This window comes from Peromyscus californicus, unplaced genomic scaffold (genome assembly GCF_007827085.1).
Source record: "Peromyscus californicus insignis strain IS unplaced genomic scaffold, ASM782708v3 Scaffold_11__1_contigs__length_118956290, whole genome shotgun sequence".
In the NCBI taxonomy this organism is placed as follows: Eukaryota; Metazoa; Chordata; class Mammalia; order Rodentia; family Cricetidae; genus Peromyscus; species Peromyscus californicus.
In genome coordinates, this window is record NW_026294402.1 from 114,801,807 (window position 1) to 114,829,701 (window position 27,895).

The 27,895-nt window shown below is 45.5% G+C and overlaps 1 protein-coding gene across 4 annotated transcripts in view; it reads left to right on the plus strand.

The window, feature by feature from the left end:
• Myrip (myosin VIIA and Rab interacting protein) overlaps nt 1-27,895 on the plus strand; it is a 193,738-nt gene that overhangs the window by 1,172 nt on the left and 164,671 nt on the right. Inside the window, exon 1 of one of the 4 annotated variants that reach the window (XM_052724441.1) lies at nt 394-541. The exons of the other annotated variants lie outside the window; for them this stretch is intronic. The gene's annotated coding sequence lies outside the window, so the exon portion shown is untranslated. Of the gene's footprint in view, nt 1-393; nt 542-27,895 lie in introns of those variants that run through there. 4 annotated transcript variants of the gene reach the window in all.

Below are 27,895 nucleotides of genomic sequence, written 5' to 3' on the forward strand. Positions count from 1 at the left end.
TGTATCCCCAGCCACTCTTTCAAGACACACACCAGGGAAGGCCTAGAGAGGGAGCTGGAACGCTGAAAGGCGTCTCTCTCTAAGGGTCTCTCCCATCTGCTCCTAGAAAATTTCTTGAAATGGACTCCGTTTCTGTCGGCCCCAACTCCACCCCCATAATGTGCATTTTGTTTATTTTCTTGAGACTTTCCCAGGGAAGAGATGGAGGCCGGTCTCAGGTGTTGTCAGTCCGAGTCAGAGCTTGGAGAGGCTGTTCTCCCGTTTGGGGCTGGGGACAGGGTTGCTCTGCCCTGCCATTACCCTGCTCCCACGTGACCTCCAGCCACAACTCTGGCACTCAGTGATGACATCGCAGCTAATAGTCTTGAGATGATTGACAGGCGTCTTTGGAGCCTCATACTCTTCATTTATAAGACGAAAACCCTGTTTTCAGTCTTCCCAAGGCTCTTGGGAACCGTGTGAAAATGCACTGGGGTTGAGGTACCACGTGGAAAGGAGATGCTGCAAGGGATCTTTTCCGGAGGAGAGGTGTGGAAATGAGGTGATTTCAAGGATTTGACAGCAGGAGGACCCTGTTTGCAGATCAAAATATCTTTTTCTAGAGACATCTAGTTTTCGTAAAGCTTTGAAGACTGCCTTCCATCTTCATGTTGGTGTCCATAGCCTGGATGTGGGCAGCTGTGTTTCCTAATGCCTCCTCCACCTATGCGTGGGGGGTGGGGGGAGCTCTGTGTATCTGGAGCTGGGGCCTTTGGGGGTATAAGAAGGTCTGTCTGTCTGTCTCTTTCTATTTGTGTGTGGGGGCATATGTGTGTATAGTCAAGCATGTCTCTGTGTGGCAGGATTCTCTGATCTGGATTTTATCTTTCTGTGTGGGAGAGGGAAGGGTGGAATTCGTTCAATTTTGAGAATATGAACTGCTAGCCACATCTGGTAATTTAAACTAATGGTCTTATAGATCATATCCTGGAGTGAGGTGGGGTGGGGGTAAGATGGGGGAGTGGGGTAAGAAAAGTCTGTGGCTTTGGTGTTCAGATCAATTGGATTCTCTCTTGCCAAAAAGCGCCTTATATAAAACTGGGTTCTTCTCCTTCCCCCTCCTCCCACTCTTCCCCCTTCATCCCCCTCTCCCTTATCCCCCTTTTCTCCCCTCCTCCTCTTCCTCCTTTCTCAGTTTGCCTGCTTAGCTTTCATTGTGTTCAACATGGTCGTATCTGAGTTCAGGTAAAGAACGATTGTTGATCAGCCCCTGGCCAATTTGCTTTTAACATTTTATTAAAGTATAATTACAAAGAGTTGCATAGTTCTAAAGTGTACATTTAGGGCTCTCAATATTTGTATATTTGAGAGATGGATGAACAGTGCTTTTTCAGAGGACCAAGGTTTGGTACTCAGCACCTGCGTGTTGGTTCACAACCAATTATAACTCCAGTTTGGGGATTCAACACTCTATTTTGACCTCTGCAGGCAGAGCACACACATGGTACACATATATTCACCCAGGCATGCATACATGCATGCATATAAAATAAGTAAATACTTAAAAAAGTGTATATTTGATGGATCTTCATAGACTAGCCACACTTGTGTCTCTAGTGCCCAGATTAAGAACAAAAATGTTCATAGTCTCCCTATAACTCACACAAGGCAGTAGCCCCCAAAGCTAACGTTTAAGTTGGCCAGGCAAAGTTCATTTCATTTTTATTACATTTTTCGGCTCTCAAGCTAAAATGAGACTTTCAGGATTTTGTTTTCTTGATTCCTCCCTTTTAAGACAGTGTCTTACTTATAGCTCAGGGTTCATGCAACTCTCTATATAGTTCAGGCTGAACACAAACATGTGGTTATCCTCCTGTCTCAGCCTCTGGCATGCTGGGATTAACGGTGTGAACCATGTCTGGCTTAATTTTTTTAAACCTCCTTAATGAGTTCAAACTAAGAGTCATTTATCTACAGCAGAAAATTAGCAGGAAAAGTTTCATTTTAGGATCTGGGTGGAGATTAAGTTGGCAGCCCCACCATCCAGGGATGATCAGTTCTTTAATGGGGTGACAGCTAGTCCCCAGATATAGCAGACATTGATAAGTGGATTTCAATGTACTCCCCTGAATTGCTTCTCCATTGAGTAAATTTGAAAGATGCACATCTTAAATTGTGTGATATGAGTGAAAAAATATGAATGAGTTTATTTTTAATTCCTCAAAGTTAAAAGTTGGATGGAATCAGCAAATTGCAACTGATTTATAGGGCTGTTGCCACATGGTAGCACCGTGTTGGCTGGAGAACACAGGCACCCAACATGATGAGCCCTCAGAAAAGAATCCAGGAATACAGCCCGAAGCCCAACATCTCCAGAAAGTTCTTCTAAATACTGCTTTCTGCTCTCTGGTTGGAAGGCCCCTCTGCCCCCTACTGCCAAATTCATGGAGAGAATCCATCCTGGGGTTCAGCGCTCGTTTGTGAGTTGGAACCAGATGAGCTCTGAGATAATGTTGCCTTTTCTTCAGCTATGTGGGGCTATGGAGGCACACCCTTGGGGTGTTAAAGAAGGCTTGCTTCAGTGTGTGTGTTATATCACCCCAGAATCCCCCAAAGGTTTGAAAGTTCTCTTTCCTGAAACCAGTGGCTCCTTTCACAGAGCTCCTTTAACTAGGGCGAGTTTTAAAGAATGGATGGGTTACTGGGATAAAGGCTCTCAGCATCTCACAGGGAGGGTTCAAGCCAGGAGGAGGTGAGGATGCTGTGTCTGGCATAGAGAGGGCTAAGTGGGACTGCCCTGTGTCCTTGCCCACATCGATGTTCATTGTCAAATTACCAAGATGCTACTTGGAGCGTTGTGTTCTTTTGGTGACTATATTAGTCCTCACTGCTGTGATAAAATTCCTGATGAAGGCAATTTAAGGAGGAAGGATTTATTTTTGCTCACAGTCTGAGGATACAGTCTGTCATGACTGAGTAGGGATGGCTGCAGGACCATGAAATATGAGGTATTTTCATCCACAGTCTCACATTTTCATCCACAGTCAGGAAGTAGAGAGAGATGAGTGCTGGTGCTCACCTGTTTGTCTTCTTTCCTCCTGGGACCCCAGTCCATGGGACAGTGATGCCACATCCAGGTTGGGTCTTCCCACCTGAGTTTTCAACCTTTCTGCAAACACTGTCACAGACAGGCTCAGAGGTGTGTCTCCTGTGATTCCAAATGAGGCAGTGTTGACAATGAAGACGTGCCACACAGTGATACTCGTCATCACTGAGAGTGGGCAGTGTTTGCATGCTCTGGGGACTGTACAACTCCTTCATCTTGCCAGGTGGGGGGATGACCTTTCCAGTTTACATGTGTCTGAGCTTCAAAAGGTCAGCACTCTGTCCAAGTTTACACGTTATATGAGTCAGAATGAGGGTCTAGAGCTGACTGTCAGCTTTCCCAGATGAATTGTGCCCTTCTACAGGGTGACAAGAGCTTTGAGTTGTTCTGCGTCAAGTCTGGCCTTGACTTAACATGTAGGAGCCACTTAACTCCAAATACAGGATTGGAAAGTGAAAGGTCTCCTGAGCGAGTGCAAAGTTCAGACAGGGAAGTGCAAGGACTTAGTGTTGAATTTGTGCCATCTGCCATGTTAGGACCAAGTGTGTGCCTGGTAGCTGCTCCCCCTTTGTGTTTAAAGTTGACTGTCATAGAAGTCGGTCTTGCCTGGTTCTGTTTTGTTTTTGTTTTTTTTTTCTAATGATGTGTTGATGTTTATTGGCCCTTGGAGATTTATTAGCTTTAATGCCGCAATAAAACACCATTGCCAAAAGCAGTATGGGAAAAGGGAGTTTATTTTGGCTTAAGGTTCCAGGGAGGGAGTCCAAAATGCTGGGGGAGGCGTGGCAGCATGTGGCTGGAGCAGGAAATTATCACTTCTCATCACACAGGAAGCCAAGAGAGTGAAAAGGAAGTAGGACCAGGCTATCAACCTCCAAAGCCCGCCCCTAGTGACCTACTTCCTCCAGCGAGGTTCCATGCACTAAAGGTTCCACATCCTTCCCAAACTGGCACCACCAACTGGGGACCAAGTGTTCAAACACAGGAGCCTGCAGCAACATTTGCCATTCACAGTGGTTTTGTTGATTCTTAAAACAACAACAACAATAACAAAAATAAAAAACACAGGCATACATGCAGGCAAAACACCAATGCACATAAAATAAAAATGAAAAAACCTTTTTAGCCTGGAGGTGGTGGCACACACCTTTAATCCCAGCACTCAGGAGGCAGGCAGATCTCTGTGAGTTCAAGGCCAGCCTGGTGGTCTACAGAGCAAATTCCAGGACAGCCAGGGCTACACAGAGAAACCCTGTCTCGACCACCCTCTCCCCCAAAGGAGAAACCTTTGTGTATATGTGTGTGTGTGTGGTGTGTGTGTGTGTTTTTTGTGTGTGCATGTGTGTGTGTTGTGCGTGTGTGTGTGTGTGTGTGTGTGTGTGTGTATGTATGTGTGGGTTTGTGTGTGTGTGTGTGTGTGTGTGTGTGTGTGTGTGTGTGTGGTGCATGCCTACTCATACCGAGCTTGTGTATGGAATCAGAGGACAGCCTCTGGTGTTGGTCCTCACGTTTCACCTTGGTTGAAGCAGAGTCTTCGCTGTTTGCAGCCTCATTCACCCAGCTAGATGGCATGTAACCTTCTAGGTCAACGCTTCTCGACCTGTGGGGTTGTGACCCCTTTGGGGTCGAATGACCCTTTCACAGGGGTCACCTAAAACCATCAGAAAACACAGACTTTACATTACAATTCATAACAGTAGCAAAATTACAGTTAGGAAGTAGCAATGAGAATAATTCTGTGGTTTGGGTCACACAACATGAGGAACTGTATCGAAGGGTTGCAGCGTTAGGAAGGTTGAGAACCACTGGTCTGTGTCATTCTCATCCCCACTACATGTCTCACTGTAGGACCGCGGGGAGTTACAGATGTCCACTGCTGTGCCTTTCTGTGTGGGTTCTAGGGATCTGAACTTAGGTCCTCATGATTCATTTTTAATTCAGCCTTCTTTGATAGGCCTGGGTTTGAATATTACCCATTGATGGACAATAAGAGATTCCTACCACTTGCAGTAAATGTCCTTGATAAATCTGTGGTCGCCTATGAGTGTCCAGCATCTGCATTCCCAGACCGGGTAGTGGGTGTTCTTGACCAGCCTCCCTCTCTGATGTTATAGCCAGTGGGATTTCTAGATTATTGTCTCTGTCCTTCATGCCACTTAACTTTCCACTACACCGTGTTGGGAATTCCTCTTCTCCTGTCTTCAACTGTGGCTCTTGTATATTTGATTAATCTGATCAGCACAGAGCAACTACCCTCGCTACTCTAACACTTCATGGTCCCCTGGGAGATTATCTTAGTTTTCCCTGCCTCTGTCACTCATCTCTGCTGGGCCTTTCACCTCCGAATCATACATCCTGGTTCACTCACTCTAGAACTCTTCTGGGCCCTGCTCAGACTAATGATGGTAATTTAATAATAACAGCGCTGGGGATGGTGATGGTAATGGGGTGCTTTGTCCGTCAGCTGAGACTTTAGAGACACTTCCAGTCCTCATATAAAGATCCCTCCCCCAGCCGACCCTATGCGGCCTACTGTACCAGAACTGGCTCAAAGGCTTTCTGCTATAAGACTCAACCTTTGTAGGAAGGAGTCTATTAGTCTCACAGGAAAGGCCCTGCTCTGCTGAGACTTCTTTCTCAGGAAGATTTTATTTTCTGCGTTTAGACTCATCTGACATTTATATTTCTGTGTCATCCTAGGCAGAGGTCTGATGGCTTTCCGTAATGAAAACCATCTATCTTGTTCTCACGGAATAAGTAATTTGTTATTTTCTCATTTATCTGTTGCTTTCTCAGCCAGATACTGATTTTGGTTCGATTTTCTTTTGGATCTGTCTCTTGACTCTGTTCTGTCCTGTTTGTCTTGTGATTCCTGGGTTAATATCGTTTTATTTAATTACCAAAACCTTGGAATAAATTATCCTGTCTTAGACTTTTTCTTGAATGTGAATTTAAGGATCTCCGGGTCCCCTGAGAAGTCCTGCGTGGTTGACATTGAATCTGTAGTTTACGGAGAGGAGACTTTTCAGTTGTCATGCCTTACTCATAGATGGATGGGTCTCAAGAGGCGCCCCTTTTAGATGGTAAGGAAGCTTTGTAATATTCTCCACGAAGCTCTGGGGACTTGTATTGGATGCTTTGGAGTTGTTTATATCATTTTCAAATTAACATCCTTATGGAGGTGTAATTCACATGCTACACAACACACTCATATATAATTATAATTCAAAGTTCTAAGTAAACTCAGGGTGTGCAATAAACAGCGTAGTTTAATACCACCAGAAGATCCTTGTTAGTGTCAGAAGAAATCATGTGCCCATTAATAGTCATTCCCCATCTCCCTTCCCTCACTATGTCCAGTGCACCAGATAATAGGGAGCCCTCAGCCCAGTTCCAGTCTCTGTACATTTGCCCATCCTTGGCATCTCGTATACTTGGGAGTGCCTGACAATACAATAAATGGTATCTTGCTTCTGGCTTCTTTTAGTTTGTTTTTGAAGGTTTTCAGTGTTGCAGAATCATTGTTTCCTTCCGTTGTATGGGTGTGCTCTGTCCCGTGTGCATACCACATTTTACTCAGCTCTTCCCCAGTCTCACAGGTTTAATCGTTCTTTCCAGGGGGATCTTTATGCAGCCAATTACATTCATTAATTGGTTATTGTCACGGATGGTTATAGTAATCAGTGCGTGAATTAGTTATCTTTCTTGTGAACGGCGACTTAAGAAAGGAGAGCGATGCTTCGGGTCATGGTTTGGGGGTCCAGTCTGTTCTGGTGACAGGAGCTGAAGTGGCTGGTCACAGAGCGTGTGCAGTCAGGATGCAGAGGAGATGAATGTTGCCACCAGCTCCCTGTTCTTTCTAATCACTCGGGGCTCCACATGGGATGGGGCCCCCCACATTCATGGGATGGGGCCCCCCACATTCAGACTGGCTCTCCCTGTCTCAGTTAACACAGTCGGGAAGCTTCCTCACAGACTCCCCAGATATATGTGTTCTTGGTGGTGCTAAATCCTGTCAAGTTCACAGTCGAATGCTGGGTTTGTATATTATTTTTTTTCTCTAGCATCTTTGTTGGCTTATAGATTTTTCTGGATATTTTTGTAGAAAGTCAAACACACCACAAATAATGTTGATACTGTTTCTTTTTTATTTATAGTTATTTATAGCATTTTGTACCTCCAGCATAATGGAACAACAGTATTGATAGCCCACCTCCAAGTTTATAGTCCTGTCTTTGATCCACAAAGATGTGTTCAGAGATCTACAAAGATTGAGGAGAATGCTTCAGAGCGGAGCCTTAGCATGCTAAGAAATTTTATGCTTCCAATAGCATTTGACTTTGTTTATAAAATTATATTTTTGTTTAATTTTATCAGATTCCTTTCTCATATCTTTCTTAATCTCCTAAAATGAATTAGACTTAATATTAATTCATTTTGATATTGTATCCAAGGATTACAGTATGAGAAATCAAATATTTTTTCAAGTATAAAGTTATATATTTACTATTGCATGTTCTTTTTTGGGTACCCCACCCAGGGCATGGTCTCCACTTTCAAAAAGCCATTTTCCATCCTGTTCCCATTGAATTGACTCTTCTGTGGAATCAAGATCTTCAGGAAGGATGGGATTAGATTGGTAGGTAATTTTGCAGGAGTTGATAAATGCATAGAACCCCAAACAGTGCCCTGCCCTTTCAGAGAGCATTGATTGGTCAGGAGTCCTGGAGAGCAGGCTGCCCTGGAGGCAGGACTGTCCAAATAGGATAGTTGGTGGGAAATGTGGGATTTGATCTGGCATTTGAAACTAATATGGTCCAATTGATTAAGATAAGACACGTGAGTTATAGCATTATAGGTGAGCAGAGATGGGAGGAAATTAAAATTACTCAGTGGTCATTCTGAATGCTGCATGCTTTGTCCAGTGGTCTTTTGTTTTTGTCCAGATGGATGCAGGCTTGAAAAATCTTCACTTTCCAAGTCCTACTGGCTGTGAGCATTCCCAGTCTAAGAGGTGTTATCTCATGGAAACATTCATTAATGAGTTGTCCACTTACGTACTCCCACTCTGATGTTTCAACAGTAGCAGGTGTTTGCCTGCCTAAGTATCATTTTTATTGGTTAAACATCCCATGAATGTTTGCCTGGCTTGGGAGAAGGTAACAGTTTGTTAAGTGGCCAAGTGCTCAGCAGAACATGAGGCGGGGCATCTGCTGTGAGAGGAGGGGGGCAGCACTGAGGGGCACCCAGGAAAGCAGCTCTCCCAGGCTCCACCCTCCTCACCTGACCCAGGGTGTAGAGTCCATCATTAATTGGTTCTTTCCCTCATCTCTTCTTTTAGCATTCAGAGGACCCCAGTTGGGCTAACACCAATGCAACCGTGCCATTAATGTTGTTATGTGGAAGGGGCTCTGTGCTCAGCTGTTAGCAGCAGGGAGACCAGAACAGCACAATACAGCTTGTAGGTTAGGAAGACAGGGTGGGGAGGCAGATGGTGTGGAGGTGGCCAGGTCCTTCATGAAGAGACTCCTTACCTGCTTTTTATCTAAGAATGAGTGTGAATACATGTGCATGTGTGAAGAGTGAGTGTGGGCACATGTGCATGTGTGAAGAGTGAGTGTGGATACATGTGCATGTGTGAAGAGTGAGTGTGGATACATGTGCATGTGTGAAGAGTGAGTGTGGATACATGTGCATGTGTGAAGAGTGAGTGTGGATACATGTGCATGTGTGAAGAGTGAGTGTGGGCACATGTGCATGTGTGAAGAGTGAGTGTGGGCACATGTGCATGTGTGAAGAGTGAGTGTGGGCACATGTGTGTGGAGGGGGCAGTGTTGGGTGTCTTCCTCGTCTCTCTCCACCTCTGCTAGGCTGAGTTCAGTGAACTCCAGGGATCTGTCTGTCCTCACTTCCCCAGCACTGGGTTACATACATGCGGTCATGTAGCCTTTTTGACATGGGTGCTGGGGATCTGAAGTCAAGTCTGTGTGTTTATGTGGCAAGTATTCTGCTGGCTGGGCCATCTCTAAGCCCCCGTTTCTGTGTTTTAAGTGTTATCTTTCCTACATGATTATGAGTTGAAGTTTTTGTATATATTCATATGTCGTCCACAGAGATAAGAAAAACCTATGGAATGCCATTTTGTGGCTCTGATTTCCATGTTCTGCTATTGAGGAGACAGATGGGGCACTTTCCAGCTGTGACGAGCACAGCCATGCTGTGGACTGCTACTTTGGTCTCATTGAGCAGACCCTTGAGACACAATGCAGAGTGTGCAGGCTTGGAGAAGGACGGGTACCCAGAGGGCAGAAGTGCCCTTGGCCTTGGGATCTCCCCTGGCTGTTTGTCAAAGTCCTTGGTGCTCTTTGACTGGGTCCTGGTAGCTCAGATGGCTGTGCACTGCTCTTGGCTTCCTCTTTTTGTTGATAATTCAGGGCTGTTTTCTAGGCTGGGAAAGCTGAAAGCTGGGGTTCTGTGGGGGAAGCTAGGGAAAACATAATAATCATAGCCTCTTTATGGTTTCTTTTAACATAGCCTGTGGTGGTTCATCTCCGTTGTCAACTGGATGGAATTTAGAATAACCATGGAAACAAACCTTTGAGCATGTCTGTGAGGGAGTTTCTAGATCATGTTAACTGAGAAGGAAAGACACACTTTAAATGAGGGTGGCACCATCCCATGGACTGAGGCCCTAGACTGATCTGAAAGGAAAGTGAGCTGAGCACCAGTGTTCATCACTTCCTGCCTCTTGATTGCAGATGCCATGGGACCTGCAGCTCCCACTTCTGCCGCCATGATTGTGTTCCCTTAAACTGTGAGCCAAAGAAACCTTCCTTCCTTAGATTCCTTCTGGTCAGGTTAGCTGTGACGACATAGCTTGATCTATGCAAACATCTAAGTGTCTTGAACCACTGAGTCCAGCTGCATTTCACTGTGTCCCTCCAGGCTCTGGAAACAAGGCAGGTGCTGTTAGGCTGCTTGTTACATAAGTGGGGGCCCATTGTCTTGTTTCCTTTATAAAACAAGTTACTAATTGTATTAGCAACCTTTCTGTTGCTGTGATGAACACTATGCCCAAGGGTTTATTTGGGCTGTGGTTCCAGAGGGATAAGAGTTCATCACCATCCGGGATGAGGCATCGCCACAGGCATGGTGGCTGGAGCAGCAAGCTGAGAGCTCACATCGTGAACTGCAAGCAGGAAGCACAGAGTGAACTGGGAATGGCATGTGTCCTTCAGCCCTCAAAGCTTCCTTCAACAGGCCATACCTCCTAAACTTCCCCAAACAGTGCCACCAGCTAAAGACCTAGTAGTGCTCGATTACATGAGCCTGTGGGGAACATTCTCATTCAAATCACCCCACTGATCATGAGGAATTTTGATTACTGGACTGATATACAGCACAGCCTCAGTGGTTTATCTTCCTCTCTTACAGCTAATTAGAACAATCAGAGTGGCCCTCATAACTACATGGTCCCGTGGGAGATTCCTCTACCCCCCACCCCAAGGTCTCTGTACCTCCCAGATGGGAATCTTCCCTTCCATAACTCCAGGTACCACCCTTGTCCTTCCAGTCTCCATACTGGCTGCTCTTTGTGTGGGTTCCTCTCTGCTCAGGACACTGATGGAGTGCAACACCCAACCCCCTCCACTGTCAGCAGAGAGGATTTCAGAAGTAGGGGCCTCTTCCCATGCCATTAGGGGGCTCTGCCCCTGCCTCCTCCCATTCCCAGCCAGGGACCCTTCCTCTGCTCTTTATGGCTCTCACCAAAGGCATAGATCCTTTTTATTTGCCCAAGAATGGAATTCTGCCTTTGTCTTATCTACTGTATCTTTCGTTTATGAATCTCTGGCCTCACTGTGCTGTTTCCTCCCCCTTCCCTCTCCTTCTTTCTCCTGAGACAGTCTTTCTGTGTCGCCCAGGCTGGATGTGAATTCATGATAATCCCCACTCCTAAGGACTGACTTTATTAGCGTGCACCGCCATGCTCAGCTGGCTTTTTAAAATCTCATCAGATGACAAGAACGTTGGCTTTTACAGCCTCCCTTTTCTCTTGTGTGTGCATCACGAACTGTATGTTTCTCACCATTCCTTTAGTACTGTTTCCATCCATGCATTTCTGTTACTGTTCACACATGAAATGTAAGAATTTCATTGTAATCTCTTCTTTGACTTATGACTTAGAATTTGTTTTAATAGAGAATTTTCGTTTTTGTTTTTACTTTAATGCACAGAGAATGAGTCTATGTGATTTCAGGTTCTTAGAATCTGCTGACATTTGTTTTATGGCCATTTTTATTTATTATTATTATTATTATTATTATTATTATTATTATTATTATTATTGGCTTTTCGAGACAGGATTTCTCTGTGTAGTTTTGGAGCCTGTCCTGGATCTCACTCTGTAGCCCAGGCTGGCCTTGAACTCACAGAGATCTGCCTGGCTCTGCCTCCCGAGTGCTGGGATTAAAGGCGTGCGCCACCACCGCCCAGCTATGGCCATTTTTAAATAGGAGTCTGTGTTGTCCTGAAAAGGCAGTCATTGGTTGTGGAGCCCCCTACTTGTCTGCCAGATCACACTAGTCCCTCTGTCACTCAGACACCCCATTGATTAGTCAGTCATGGAGAAATCTGTAGAGACCAATTTCTCAGCTTCACCTTGTGTTCTTTCAGCTTAGCTTTATATATTTCCTTTTATTTATTTATTTTTCTGGTTTTTTGTTCATTCTTTGAGGATTTCATACAATGTATTTTGGCTCCCCAGCTCCTCCCAGATCCACTTTCCTCTCCCTACCTGTCCAACTTTGTGTCCTCTTTTAAGGATTTTATAAATTATTTTTAGAACCATGGAGTCCAGTTTGTGCCACCTTCATACTCTTGGATGTGTGGCCTTCCACTCGAGCATGGTGAACCCACCAGGGACCACACCCTTAAAGAAAATCGACTCTCTCAGCATCTGTCAGTTGCTGAGTGGTGGCCCTTCATGCCCACATCCCCTCTCCTTGTTGGGATTTTGTCTGACTGGCACTTGCACAGGTCTTGTGTGCTGCCAAACCACCATGAGTTCACAGGTGCTGCTGCCCCAGTGGCCAAAATGAACTGACTCTTTTTTAAATCAGCCGTCTTCATCATAGCAGTGAGAAGAACTAATATACATGTGTATGCTCTTTCCCCAGCTCCCTACAGTGCTGCCGCACAGTTGGGGCAGTCTGTCCTCAGAACTTTTTTATTTTTTTTTTTTTTTTTTTTTTTTTTTTTTTTGGTTTTTCGAGACAGGGTTTCTCTGTGTAGCTTTGCGCCTTTCCTGGTACTCGCTTTGGAGACCAGGCTGGCCTCGAACTCACAGAGATCCGCCTGGCTCTGCCTCCCGAGTGCTGGGATTAAAGGCGTGCGCCACCACCGCCCGGCTTACTTTTTTATTTTTTAATAAATATTTTTATTTTATAATTAATTTAATTTTACATATCAGCCACAGATTCCCCTGTCCTCCCTCCTCCCACCCCCAGCCCTCCCCTAATCCACCCCCCATTCCCACCTCCTCCAAGGTAAGGTCTCCGCTGGGGATGCAGCCCGACCTGGTAGATTCAGTTGAGGCAGGTCCAGTCCCCTCCTCCCTTCGCCCAGGCTGAGCAAAGTGTCTCAGCATAGGCCCTAGGTTCCAAAAAGCCAGTTCATGCACCAAGGACAGGTCCCGGTCCCACTGCCTGGGGGCCTCCTAAACAGTTCAAGCTCATCAACTGTCTCACTTATCCAGAGGGCCTTGTCCAGTTCCCTGGGGGCTCCTCATCACTCTTGTACTTTAGGGCACTGTGAGGGTCACGTCAGCACAGGCACTGGGGATCTGCAGCAGCTGATCTGAGAACTGAGACAGCTAAGGAGTGACTCATGGGATTGTGGAGACTCTGGATAAAGGAATGATTCATGCCTCAGGTGAGATGGAGTGGGATGCTGTGAGACTTCATCATGCCACTTAGAATGGCATGCAGTTTAAAGTTATGAGTTGTTTATTTCTGGAACTTTCCATTGAATACTTTCCAACTGTGGCTGACCACAGGTAACTGCAATCGTGAACAGTAAAGCCTCAGGCAAGAGGAGCCATGCTCTTCAGCTGCTTTTTGTATTGATTTGCCTTCCTATCCAGGTCCTATGGCTCCTTTCCTTACTCAAAAGAGTTATACCACCTTCTAGTCCCTGGCATTTATCACGCAGTGATTTTAGCATACATACTAGCCTTGAAACATCCAAACTGAACCAAATTCCTTTCTATCTTCAGCACTTCAAGGACTTCAGCTGTGATTGGCCTCCTAGTCAATTTGTACATCAGTGTTTTCTATTTTAGGTCAAACTTAAATCCTCCATGTGTACAAGACTTTCGCTCTTGTCCATGGTGTATAATTTATTGATAATATTATTCTTCCAATTTCACTGTCTGCTTTCTTTGACACAGGGTCCCTCACTGGCCTGGCGCCCACCAGTCAGGAAGGCCGGCTGGCGGTGAGCCCCAGGGATCCGCTGTCTCAGCTTCCCCACACTGGGATTATAAGCACACACTGCCATGCTTGGCGTTTTTACGTGCGTTCGGGATCCCACTCAGGACCTTGTGCTTGCAGGTACTTCACTGCCGCAGCCATTTCTCTTTGCTGTGATTTGTCTCTTCTAGCTGACTTAGTGACTTCTTTGATGTTCTGAGTCTCAGTAGGGCACGTTTGATAGTGGCTTTGCTTCTTATTCCCGCCACTCAGGATTCTCTGAGCATCTGAGAAGTTCGAGTTGATGGCTGATCAATGGTCTAGAGGCCTCTCAGTTGTTTCTCCATTCTTTCTTATCTACTGATACGTCTAGAAACTTCTTCCTCTGTCACCTATGACCTTTAACCTCCCTCTCACAATTTACTTCCTTGTTTCATGTTACATGTATTGGCCTCTTTGTTTTTCCTCCTCTAGACCTCATAATGTCCGTAGTTATACCCACGTATGTCAGTGAACTCTAAGCCTGTATTTCTATTTTTATTTTTTGAGGTAGGATTCCATGTAGCCCAGGCTACCTGTGGATGGATTACAGGTGTGTGATACCATTACTGGTTTCTATTATAGTCTTTCTTCTTTCTTTATCTAATTATTTATCTTTGTGTGTGCATGTATGAATTCAAATGACACATTGTAGGATTCTGCCTCCTTCCATGATCTGGGTCCTAAGGATCAAACTCGGCTCACCAGGTTTGGGGCCAAGCACATCTCCCCACTGAGCCGTCTTGCTGGCCCCAAACCTGTATTTCTAGACCAGGTTTCTGTCTTGGCTCTTTTGAGATCCTTACCCAATGTCTCCTCTGGCTGCACAACTTTTGAAAGCCAAGCTCTTGATTTCTGATTTTCTCCCAAAACCTGTTCTACTTGCTGCTTCTGTCTCAGTGAATATAAAAAATATCTTCATAACGTAATATACTCATTTATTCTTTGGAACTTCAGAAACACAAGCAATAATACCACATTTCCCTTCCTTCTTGCAAACTAATATTTGTAATCTAGTGTGTATTTTCCAAACATAAATCGTCATCAGAATTACTTGGTTTGTTTCCAGACTTCACGAAATACATGGTAGAGAAAGTACAGCTGTAGACCAGAGTTTCTACCCCGCCCACACACACACAAAGAGTTTCTAATAGTTGAATTGAGGTGTTGTTTAATACTTAAGTTAATTATGATCTAATAAAAGTCCAGTTCAGCAGTGTTAACTACTTTCACACGTGGCCACCTGTGGCCGGTGGCAGCCACATTAGTCGATGCTGATGGAACTATTCCTGTAGGAATGTATTGGTCAGGTTTTGAGTCTCTTTTATAAGAAATAATAATCCAAGATTAATTATCTGCAACTGAGTTAAAGGAAGACGTTTGAATTGATTTGCAAAACTTTCGGTGGTCTATTGATTGGAAGAAGAAAAGCATTTCTTCAGACACTGTTTCTGTACATTTTAAAGTTGGGAAATTGTGGAATAGAAAACAACCTAGGCAGGTCTGTGTGCCCACCCCTAACCCAGGCAGGCCTGTGTGCCCACCCCTGACCCCGGCAGGCCTGTGTGCCCACCCCTAACCCAGGCAGGCCTGTGTGCCCACCCCTAACCCCAGCAGGCCTGTGTGCCCACCCCTAACCCAGGCAGGCCTATGTGTCCACCCCTGACCCCGGCAGACCTGTGTGCCCACCCCTAACCCAGCAGGCCTGTGTGCCCACCCCTAACCCAGGCAGGCCTGTGTGCCCACCCCTAACCCAGGCAGGCCTGTGTGCCCACCCCTAACCCAGCAGGCCTGTGTGCCCACCCCTAACCCAGCAGGCCCGTGTGCCCACCCCTAACCCAGCAGGCCTGTGTGCCTACCCCTAACCCAGCAGGCCTGTGTGCCCACCCCTAACCCAGGCAGGCCTGTGTGCCCACCCCTCCCTTTTCCCCTCTCCCTTGTGGACGCCTGGCTTTGTTTATTTACCCCTCTGAAGGCATTGCAGTTTCTTCTCTATGGGAAGGAGCCCTGAGTGAGAACCCCAACACAGCTGAAGCCAGCAGACGTTTGCTTTTCTTCACATGACTCGTCTCCACCTTCATGCAGGGGTTGTTCAGGGATTATCAACAGATATCAGAGCTTTCATTCTCTGGTAAAGCAAGAGCGGCTCCCTTGATTGCCGTTCAGACCCGGAGGCAGGGCCATGGCCACTTTACCTTTCTGATAAGCTATTCCCAAGTGGTTTCAAAACTAAGGTTTGGGTCTTGGGAGGACAGACATTCGGTGTTTAAGACCTACATCAGATGAACAGTCAGGGGAACGTGAAGAAAATCCCACCGACATACAGTACAGCCTGGGGACCAGGGCTCAGAACATGCATTTCTCAAGCAGAAGCTAACGGAAGAACTAGTCAGCAGCAATTCAAGTTTTATTTTTTAGAAATTCATAGGATAGTTTGGGATTCAGTGTTGAGTTAGATAACTAATTTTGGTGTAAATCCGTGTCCTGAACGAGTCTGTAACATGTGCAAGATGGTTTAGTTGTGGGAACATGGTTGCTGGTCTGTTTTGACCCGTCAGGTGGATCTGCCCCTTACCTGTTTCCCTGCAGACAGGCCCCTGAAAAGGGCTCAGGAACCCCCTTTTCTTGACCTTTGACCCAGTTATTTTACTTCTAGCCAAAGGGAAAATAAGACCTGAATGTGAAACTTTAGGCTCAGCTTGATCCCAGCGCTATGTGTAAAATAGCAAGAAGTTGGAATCAACCCAAATTCACAGCCCTGGGGGTGGGGGGGGCACAGAGACATGTCCTAGATAAGGAGTGACCCAGCAGGTGGGAGCTGCTTCCCAGTGGGCCTGCCCGTGTGGACTGTATCCTTCAGAAATGATGCAGCAGACCCCACCAGCTACAAAGAGCAGGAGGAAGCAGATTCAACACTCCATGCATCCAGTGGTTACTTTTCCTGGACAGCATGAAACATCTTCCAGTTCTTCCTGCTGGGGGTTATTTTGGGGGCTACAAAGAGCCTCCTCATAAAGCTACAGGAACAAATTCAGAAAGGAGCAGACTCAGGAGGCCAGAGGCAGAGCTGTAGGTGGCTTCGGTGACTCCTTGGAGAGGGTGATTGTCCCCTTTGACAACTAGGTCTGCCATTGTGGCTCCAGGAGAAAGATGGGCTACGAAAGGTGGCCTCGCTTGCCCGATGGAGGTGCGCACTGTGAGGGTGGCCTCCTAACTCTGTCTGCGCTTAGCTCCTGGCTCCCCTTACTCTGGCACAGGTCTGGGCACGAGTTGTTAAACAGCAGTGTGTGGGGAGTTTGGAATCAGTAGACGGTGGCTGATTCTGCGGGCCAGCTGACTTATATTACGCTATACAGTCTGGCCTTTGAGTTTCAAAAAAAAAAAAAAGTGAAAAATTGAAATAAATACCCAGTAGTCGTTCCTCAATATAAAACAGCTGTCGCAGCCCTCTTACAGGTGCAGCTGCTCTGGTTAGGTGATGCCGAGGCCCCTGTAATCCTGTCAATAGAATTCCGCAACACACTTTAATTACCCTCGAAGTGGTGAGTTTTAATTAAAGCACATGTCTCCAAAGCCCCTGCCGAGAGAAGATACGTCTCCAATGTATGGCTGTGTGTGTGAAGCCGGCAGCGGGTCAGGGGTCAGGTTAAAGGTCATTAAACAGTCTCCCTCCTGCCATGCTCCTGAGTTGAGATTTCTTCATCTGTTGCCTGGAGCAAGTCTGCACCCCTTTTTCTTATCTACCTAATAAGCCATTATCTGGGCTCAAGTTTCTTCATGGTCTTATTATGTAAATTTGAATACGACACAGTCTAAAGAGCCTACCTGAGCACATGCTTTATTGTTAGCTCTTATGTTGGAAGTCTTTTGTTTTTTTTAATGAAAACTGGTCCAGTTCAAACACTTGTCTAGACTTCTAGTATATTAAGGATTCAAACAAAGAAAAGAGAAAGGAGAAAAATAAAGGTGGTTTTGTTTTATTTTTATTTCAAGCCTTATGGCCACCAGAGACACCACAGCCCAAAAAGAGATGGGGTCACAGAGATTTATGAGTTTTATAATGGGTGAACCAAAACTCATGGATAGGTTATGCTACCAGTTGACTGGGTGATGTGGTTCCGTGGGGAAAGGACAGAATTCCAGGGTTCGACTCCATGACCAGACTTCCTTTTGCTGTAAAATGAGTGTGTACTGGAGCTGGGGAGATGACTCAGTCGCTAAGTGCTTTGCAGAGGACCTGAGCTCAGTCCCCAGCACCCAGGTCAGGTGGCTCACAACTGCCAGTAACTCTAGTTCCGGGGGATTTGACGCTGTCTTCTGGCTTCTGTGGGCACCTATACACTATTCACACAGACACAGACACAGGCAGGCAGGCAGACAAGATGCACACACACACACACACACACACACACACGCACACACACACACACACATACACATACACGCACATACACACATACACACACACACACACACACACACACACACACACACACACACACACAGCACCTTAATAGCAGTATGGCAGAGGGAAACTGTGACAATGAGTCCAATATGGCGTCAGCAAATGCAGGCAGAGAGCAGCTCTGTGTGTGTTTCCTCCTCTGTTCTCTTCCAGGGAGCAATCATTGCCCTTCCTGTGACGGGGGATGTCACGTATAACCCTCTCACAATGTGGCTAACTGTCTCTCCCTCCTCTTGCTGTAGTCACTGGAAATATAGGTCCTCAGGGCTGTTGAACTGACAGGGGGGTCCCGTACACTGCCGTGCTGGGCTCTGTGGCCCGAGTCTTGATCCCTCGGTACTGCATACTCATTTTATAGAAGGGCTCACTGCAATATCAGAGAAGAGGCCGCCCTCCATGTTTTTTTCTTGTGCATTTGGAAGACGGATCTACAGAGGAAGTGTATGAAGTCATGTTGCACACATTTCAAAAGGCCTGTCTTGGTTCCCCTTCCCAGCATCTCCCAGTTCTGCCATTCCAATCCTGTTCTTCCCCTGTGACCGACTGCTACCTTTAGATGGATGGAGGGCCATTCTCCTGGGTGTGTTTCCTGTTTAGGTCACTGTTGGCCTTCAGAGCCGCCCTGTCTGCTCTTGACTAGCTCGTGTGGTGTGACTGAGGATGTCCAGGTAAGCTGCTATGAGCCTAGTTTGAAGTGGACATTTTCTGTAAGTGGGTTTCTAGTCCCCGAGGCGCTTAGCTGAAGCACCTAGAAGCTGGTTTAGAATTTTAACTTAAAAAAAATCCTATCTTGAAAATATGGAGGTTGCCCATTTCATGTCACCTCCTCACCACATTGATCTACTTTTCTTTGTCCTTATTGAAGAACGTAGTTGGAGCCATTTTGCTTCCTGTTTATGTATCAACAATGTCTCTCACCCTCAAGGTTTTATGTTGAGTTTTAGGGACTTTTGAGGCACTTCAATTTCAATTGATCTGACATAGCATGGAAGAGTTGGCATCGTCTTCCTCACAGTACTCAGGCAGGACTTGGTGACCTTTTGCATGAGTTATTTTTAATAGGCTGCTTTCAAATCGATCAGTCCACACACAAATGCCATCAGAACAGAAGCGATTGAGTGAAGGCCGAGGCTGGGAGGACTCCTGGGCTGGGGGAATGGTCTCTAGGCTGGAGGGACTCCTAGCCTGGGGCAATGGTCTCAAGGCTGGGAGGACTCCTCAGCTGGGGGCCTGTCACATGACTTTCTTCTCAGCTCTGACCCTCTTGTCCGGCCAATTCCATCAGTTAGTCCTAAGAACTGATGCCCTGAGACACTAGGTCTGTTACACAGAACCCCACCACACAGAACATACTTTTGGTAGTCACCATTCCAGAAAGAACAGATTAAAAAAAATCCCCTAGAGCAAATTTGTGCTACATTTAAATGATTTATTTAATTTAAATTATTTAATTGCATGCAATATGGGAAACCTTCCCAAAGTCACAGAATGATTCTGCAACATACAGGTCAAAATAAGCTGTGACTTCTAAAGAATGTGAAAGATTCTTCATCCTTCTCTGCCACCCTGCAATCCTAGTTCACAAACTATCTGCCTTGATTCCCTCAGGACCAATCTCATCGTCCTTTAATTCCAGCACAGTAGACTTTATAAGAAGCTGAGTCTCCCTGGACACTTTGACCTCTTGAACTCCTTCCTCATGTCTACTCTTCTTCCCAGGCCCTGCCCTCCTCCCATCCCCTGTCGGTGCCGTGCTGGCTGGTCACCAGCAGCAGACCACACACAGTAGACTATTGAATAGAGGGAAGGATGCTTTCCTGAGTCCAGCCAGTCAAGTGTTACTCTCATCCAAAGCCACGGGTTAGTTAACAGATACAATTAGGTCCATCACTGATCCATAATACACCTTTAAACCCTGTCAATCTCCAAATAAAGAAGAAACCGAGGTCATTCTTATACCCACCATCACAAAGCACAATCTTTCAGACAGCTGGGAACTACTCTTCCTGCAGAAAATGATACAAAGTCCTATGCTTAAATACTCTGCTATAAAATTAATACACACATTTAAGATTTATTTATTTCAATTTTTATGTATTTGAATGTTTTACCTGCATGTATATATGTATATGCATGTATGTATATGCACCGTGCATGTGTCTGGTGGCCTCAAAGGCCAGAAGAAGGCATTGGATTCCCTAGAACTGGAGTTATAGCCACCATGTGCCCTCTTCAAGGGCAGTGAGTTCTCTTAACCACTGAGCTCTTTCCAGCCTCTAAAACATATTTTATGTTGTCTAATAAAGGGATAAGAAGGAAGAGGACTAAGAGCCTTGACTATAGTCAGCACAACGCTGGTCCAGGGAAGCCACTGGCCTTCCCTAGAAGCCCTGTGTGGAGCCACACGTGACACAGGAGTGATGGTCCTAGGCCAAGGAACCTTGTCTGCTGAGCTGCCCTGGCCACTGCCTCCTCCTGTGTACGTGTGTGCCAGCTTGTGTATCCTTATGACAACAGTCCGTTCTTGGGGGGTGTCTAATGGTTCTTCATTATTCCTCCTGGACTCACATTAAAAGTGAGGGTTCAGTTTGGGCTGTCTCTCGACCATTGCCAGCAGTCTGTTGTGTGGGTATCTTTGTGGATTTCTGTGGGCCTCTCTAGCACTTTGCTTCTTCCTATTCTCATGTGGTCTTCATTTACCATGGTCTCCTATTCCTTGTTCTCCCTCTCTGTTGTTGATCCAGCTGGGATCTCCCGCTCCCCCAAACTCTCTTTCCCTCGACCCTCGCCTTTCACTACCCCCACTCATGTCCAGGCTGTTCATGTCGATCTCATTCCATTTCTCCGTCATTGGGCGATCCCTGTGTCTTCCTTGGGGTCCTGTTTTCCAGGTAGCCTCCCTGGTGATGTGAGTAGCAGACAAGTCATCCTTGTTTCATGTCTAGTATCCTGCTATGAGTGAGTACATACCATGTTTGTCTTTCTGAGTCTGGGTTACCTCACTCAGGATGATTTTTTCTAGATCCATCCATTTGTCTGCAAACCTCATGATGTCATTGTTTTTCTCTGCTGAGTAGTATTCCATTGTGTATATGTACCACATTTTGTTTATCCATTCTTCAGTTGAAGGGCATCTAGGTTGTTTCCATGTTCTGGCTATTACAAACAATGCTGATATGAACATAGCTGAACAAGTGCTCTTATGGTGTGGTTGAACATTCCTTGGGTATATGCCCAAGAGTGGTATAGCTGGATCCTGGGGGAGATGGATTCCCAATTTTCTAAGAAAGCGCCATATTGATTTCCAAAGTGGTTGTACAAGCTTGCATTCCCACCAGCAGTGGAGGAGAGTTCCCCTAGCTCCACATCCTCTCCAGCATAAGGTGTCTTCAGTGTTTTTGATCTTAGCCATTCTGACAGGCGTAAGGTGGTATCTCAGAGTTGTTTTGATTTGCATTTCCCTGATGATTAGGGATGTTGAGCAATTCCTTACTCTGGTGATGGGATGGCCAAACACCCTAATTGTTGTGCTAGAAACCTCATCCAACTACTGAGGGATCTGGATGCAGAGATCCATGACTAGGCCCTGGGTGGATCTCTGGGAGTCCAATTAGCGAGAATGAGGAGGGTTTATATGAGCGAGAATTGTTGAGACCAAGGTTGGATAAAGCACAGGGACAAATAGCCAAATGAATGGAAACACATGAACTATGAACCAATGGCTGAGGGGTCCCCACTGGATCAGGCCCTCCGAATGGGTGAGACAGTTGATTGGCTTGATCTGTTTGGGAGGCATCCAGGCAGTGGGACCAGGTCCTGTGCTCATTGCATGAGTTGGCTGTTTGAAACTTAGGGCCTATGCAGGATTGTTTGGCTCGGCCTGGGAGGAGGGGACTAGACCTACCTGGACTGAGTCTACCAGGTTGACCTCAGTCTGTGGGGAAGGCTTTGCCCTGGAGGAGATGGGAATGGGGGGGGGGATTTGGGGGGAAGGTGAGGGGGACGGGAGCGGGGAGAACAAGGGAATCCGTGGCTGATATGTAGAACTGAATTGTACTGCAAAATAAATTAAAATAAAAAAAAAAAAAGAAAAAGTGAGGGTTCAACAAGGACAGGACTCATGGGATACTGGGCCTGAGTTCTAAACTCTGCGACTACGAAAACCCCATGGAGTTCCCATGATAGGAACCCAAGCTCTCTTGGGGCTACAGAGATGGCTCAGCATTTAAGAGCACTAGCTGTTCTTCCAGAGGACCCAGGTTTGGTTCCCAGCACTGACAACCATCTGTAACTGTGGTGGTTTGAATAAGAATGGCCCCCATAGGCTCAGATATTTGAATGCTTAGTCACCAGGGAGTGGAACTGTTTGAAAGGGTTATAAGAATTAGGAGGTGTGGCCTTGTTGGAGAAAGTGTGTCACTAGGGTTGGGCTTTGAGGTTTCAAAAGCCCAAGCCAGGCCAAGTCTCTCTCTCTCTGCCTATAGATCAGGATGTAGCTCTCAGCTACTTTTCCAACACCTGCCTGCCACCATGCTCCCAGCTATGATGATTATGGACTAAACTCTGAAACTGTAAGCCAGCCCCACTTAAATGCTTTCTCTTACAAGAGTTGCTGTAGTCATGGTGTCTCTTCACAGCAATAGAATAGACCGTAACTCTCGTCCTGGGGATCCAACATCCTCACCAGGCACTGCACACATGTGGTGCACAGACTTTCATACAGGCAAAACACTCATACACATAAAATAAAAATAAATAAATCTTCAAAAATCCAAGTTCTGCAAGCTGTTGTTGGCCTGTAGTTGAGGTCTTTACAGATAAATGGATGCCTCTAAGTTAGTCTTTTGTTCCTTCTTGAAAGTACGTGCTCTTTTCTTGTCTGCTGTTAGCCATTTTAATTCTTCTGTTTAGGGAACAAATGGGATTGTGAATTTTAGCTGACTGTTTGATGGCAAATTCAGAATTGGAGATGTCTGAATTAGTGAGGTTTTACTGTGTTTTTTAAATGATGTTTTGTTCTCTAGGCTAATTAATTATGTGGTCTCCTAAATATAGCTAGGTACAAGCTCTCATATGAATACATATTTTATTACAGACAGAAGAAATGGGCTAGGCATGTTTATAGTAGAGGGAGTAAAGGCCTTCATTAATTATCCAGTTGAAACCGAAAGGGACATTTGTGGCCCACTGCAGAGTTGGGTATTTTTGTCAAGTGTTCATCAGTGTTCTTCTGTGTAGGGGCTTGATACGAAGGCACCTCAAGGACAGGAAGCAGATGGGGTAAAGATGGAGGAGGCTCCACAGGCCTCCGCAATATCCAAAGAGCCGGGAATCAGGGATGGGGGTGCTGCGGACATTTCTCTATTGTCAAATAGCGAGAAAACAGATGGAGCTCTCAAATGGACACTCGGCTTTTTGTTCTCCCTCTAAGAGCAGTCATTACCGGTAAAGCCAGAAAAATGACATCAAGATTTATTATAAACCAGGCCATTTTTTTGTCCATAATGTATGATGCATGTTTGTGTCTGTAAACGTGTAAATGTTTGACCTGTATACACGTTTTATATACCGGCACACCCAGAGTCATGTAGAAGTTTCTCACTTGAAAAGGAGTTGAAAGTGGAGAGAGCTTAAGAAGCTGCGGGCGAGACGGTGGCTCAGAGGGCAGAGTGTTTGCTTCTTAAGCACAAGGACACAAGTTTGAACCCTAGGAACCCACTTAAAATCCTGGTGCAGCAGCACATGTCTCTAGCCCTAGGGCTCCCTCTACTCCTGCACTGAGAGGGGAGTAGAGACAGGGGACTCTCTGGGAGCTTTTGGGCCAGCTAGCCTTGTATGCAGCAGCAGAAAGCATGAGAGACACCCAGTTTTGAACAAGGTGGCAGGCAAGGACCATCCCCCAAAGTTGTCTCCTGACCTCCACACACTGGCACATGCTTCCCTCTCCTGCCCTCTTAGACACACACACACCATACCCTGCCCTGACACACACCATATCCCCCACCCCCACACACCATACCCCCTCCACACCATACCCCCATACCATATCCCCTGACACACACACTATACCCCCCATCATACCATTCCCACCCACCCACACCATATCCCCCCACCCCCACACACCATATCCCCCACCCACACACATCATACCCTGCCACAAACCATAACCCCCCACACCAAACTCCCCCACACCATACCCCCGACACACACACTATGCCCCCCCACATACCCTCCCGCCCACACACACCATACCCCGCTGCGCGCGCGTGGGCGCGCGCGCACACACACACACACACACACACACACACACACACACACACACAGATTTTATTTTTAAGAAAAGAGACATGGAGGAATTAACTTGCAAAGAATCCAGAATAATCAAATGACAAGAAAACCCAAAGAGCAAAATAAAATTAGGAAAATAATATATGAACAAGACAAAAAGTTTAACAAATCAATCAAAGAATAAACCATCCCATCTCAGAGCTGAAGGGCACAGTTATAGAACTAAAAATTCAGTAGGAGGTGTCAACAGCAGACTTGATAAAAAGCAAACAAACATACAAATTATCCTGTTAGAGGAGGAGACAAAATGAAAAAAGCCCCCAGGAATTTCCAATGCTGTGTGATCCATTTCCAACCCTGATCTAAAAGTTAAAATACAAGAATATGAAAAATAACTAGTTCTAATACTATTATTGGATATGTAGCAAAGAGCAGTATAAATTGCAGGGGAAGAATAGGTAGCAGCTTTTTTGCATATTACTGAATTTAAGTTGTTTTAAGCATAAAGTAGTATATGTCTTAAAAATATTTTATTTTTTATTTATGTGTGTTAATTTCTGCATGTATGTGCATATGGGTGCAGTGCCAATAGAGGCCAGAAGAGGGCGTCAGATCCACTGGAGCTAGAGTTGCAGGTGATTGTGAACCACCCACCCAGCATGGGTCCTGGGAACTGATCCTCTGGAAGGGCAGTCAGTGCTCTCGGCTGCTGAGCCCTCCTCCAGCCCTGTGTGTGTGTTTATAGCTAGCTATATCAAGTTGAGAAAGCTCCCTTTTATATCTACTTTGTTGAGTGTGTTCAATACAAAAGTGTTTTTACCATAAAATTCAATGGTTTTGTCAAATGCTTTTCTGTATCTGTTAAGAAATGATAGTCTTTTTTCATTACAGTTAATCTTTCATGTGTGATGGTTTATATTGCCTGTCAACTTGACAGGACCTAGAATCACCTAGAAAAGGGGCCCCTGGGCATGCCTGTGTGGGGATTTTCTTGGTTATGTTGAGGTAGGAAGGCCCATCCTAAATGTAGTTAGTACCAGTTCCTGGGCAGAGTCCTGGTTGAATAAAAGGGAGAATGGAGTGGAGCACCTTCCTCTCAGCTCTCTGGCTGTGGATGCAATATTACAGCAGTTACAAGCTCCTGTAGCCATGCACACCCCACCATGATGGACTGTACCCTAGAACTGTGAGCCAAAATAAGCCCTCCCTCCTCCCTTCCTGCCTCCCTTCTCCCCCCTCCCTCCCTCGCTCCCTTCCTCCACCTTCCCTCCCTCCCTCTCTTCCTTCCTCCCTCTCTTCCTTCTTCCCTGCCTTCCTTCAAATGTTTTCATCAGAGGATTTCATCCCAACAGCAGGAAAAGCACCTGAGGCAATGTTAGCCTTGCATTCTAGCATGAACTCTTCTCATGTTGCTGGATTTGATATTGGTCAGGAGTTTTGGATCTATGTTTGTAAGGGTGTTGTGTTTGTTGTGTTAATTTGTTACGCTGTCTTTGTTGAATTTTGGTATCTGGTGACACCTGGCCCCTTTAAACAAGTTGAGAAATGCCTTCTAGGTTCTGTTCATGGAAGCCCCACTCTTTCTGTGTGTGTGATATACTTCATCAGTGAGGTTTCCCAAGCCTGTGCTTTCTTCCTTCATGGGAACATTTTGTTGTTGTGACAGATTCAGTCTCCTTACTAGTTATTTGTCAACTCAGATTTTTAATTTTTCCTCAAGTCAGTTTTGGTAATGTCCTCCTAGGAATGCTTTATTGTATCTAGGTCATCTAATTTGTTGGCGTTTAGTGGTTCATAGTGTTTCTTTTTAATCCCTTTTGTTTCTTTGAGGTCTATTGATGTCTCTTTTTCATCCCTTAATGATTTGAACATTCTTTCATGGTTGGTATCACTAAAGGTGTGACCATTTTGATTATGTTTTCAAAGAATGAACTTTAGGTTTTGTGGAGTTTTCTCTGCTTCTGTGTTAGTCACTTTCCTGTTGCTGTGTGTGATAAAATGCCATGACCAAAAGCAGCTTAACGGAAGGAAGAGTTTATTTTGGCTTAAAGGGAGAGTGCACATGGAGAGCAGGCATGCTGGCAGGGACAGGGAACTGAGAGAGCACCTGTCAACCCCAAACACCAAGCAGAGACCATGAACTGGAAGTGTCCCGAGGCTACATACTTTCTAAGCCCACCCCCAGTGACATACTTCCTCCAGCAAGGCCACACTTCCTAAACCTTCCCAAACAGTGCCTTGAGCTGGGGACTAAGCATTCAAATGCCTGAGCTTATGGATGTCCTTTCTCATTCAATCACCACAGTTTCATTTATTTCCACCCCAGCTTTGTTAATTTCCTTGTTCTGCTTAGTAGGAAGATTGAGTTTCTTTTTCTAGTTCATCAAGATGAAGGACTGCTTTTGTGGAAGTTTAGTTCTTTGACCACATTTGTGAGAATGAATTCCTCCCTTCTCTCCTGCATCCTTCCCTCCCTCCCCCGGCCTTGTCAGGTCTCTTAGTGACCTGACTGAGGACGCTTGTATTTGATGAGTCAGTTTTCTTTTGTAACTTTCAAAAATCTGTTTTTATCTTTGGTTTTTTGACAGTTTGCTGTGACATGTTGTTTGGGTTTCTGTGATTTTATCTTCCTTGGGGTTCACTGAGCCTTTGGATATGGAGATTGTACTTGCCTTCTAGTTTGAGTTTTTGTCATTATTATTTATTTACTTTTTCTTCTGTCTCTTTCTATCGCTCCTCATTTACTGAGATAACAAATCAGAAAAATGTCCCGGTACGCCACAGATCTCAGAAGCTGCCTCCCTGTCCCCCATCTCAGGTAATCTCAATTGGTTTGTTTCAAGTTACCCAAATCTTCTTTCCCCTGACAGTTTAGACAGCGTTGAGTCCTTCCAGTGATTTTTTTTTCCCCATTTCAAGGCTGTCCTTTACATTTGGTACTTTGTTATGGCTCTGTCTCCCTTTTGACGTCATCTGATGACGTTATGCTTTCCTTCAGCTCTGTAGATAGGATTTCCTTTAGTCCTTTGACCGTTTTTATGATAGCTGATGGTAGACTTTTGTCATATGAATAGCTCATACTGACTGTTTCTCTTCCATCTTTATTTGCCTCATGATTACCTGAAAACTGAATATTTTATATGATACATATGGCAGGCCTGGGAAATCAGATGTCTGCCTCCTCACTTTGGGTTTGTTCTTTCTATTTGTGTGGTTAGGGACTTTTCTGGATTAATTCTATAAAACATGTATTTTTTGTTATGTATGGCCCCTGAAGTGCACCTGGGTTAGCCTAGTGGCCAGTCGAGCTCACAGAGACTTTCCTAATGCCTTGACTTGGTGAGTCTCTTTGCTCAAGGTCTCTGTATTTGTACTGGGAAGTCTTTTAGCCGTCTGGCCAGAACCTTCACTGTTGTCTTAACCTTCACTTCTTCCTGTCTGTGCAGTGTCTAAAAGTTCATCCAGAAATGAGAACCTAGGGCGTTTTGGCTCTTTTCAAAGCTTGAGTGTACTATACATGTGACTTTGAAGACTTTCAGGAACATGTTA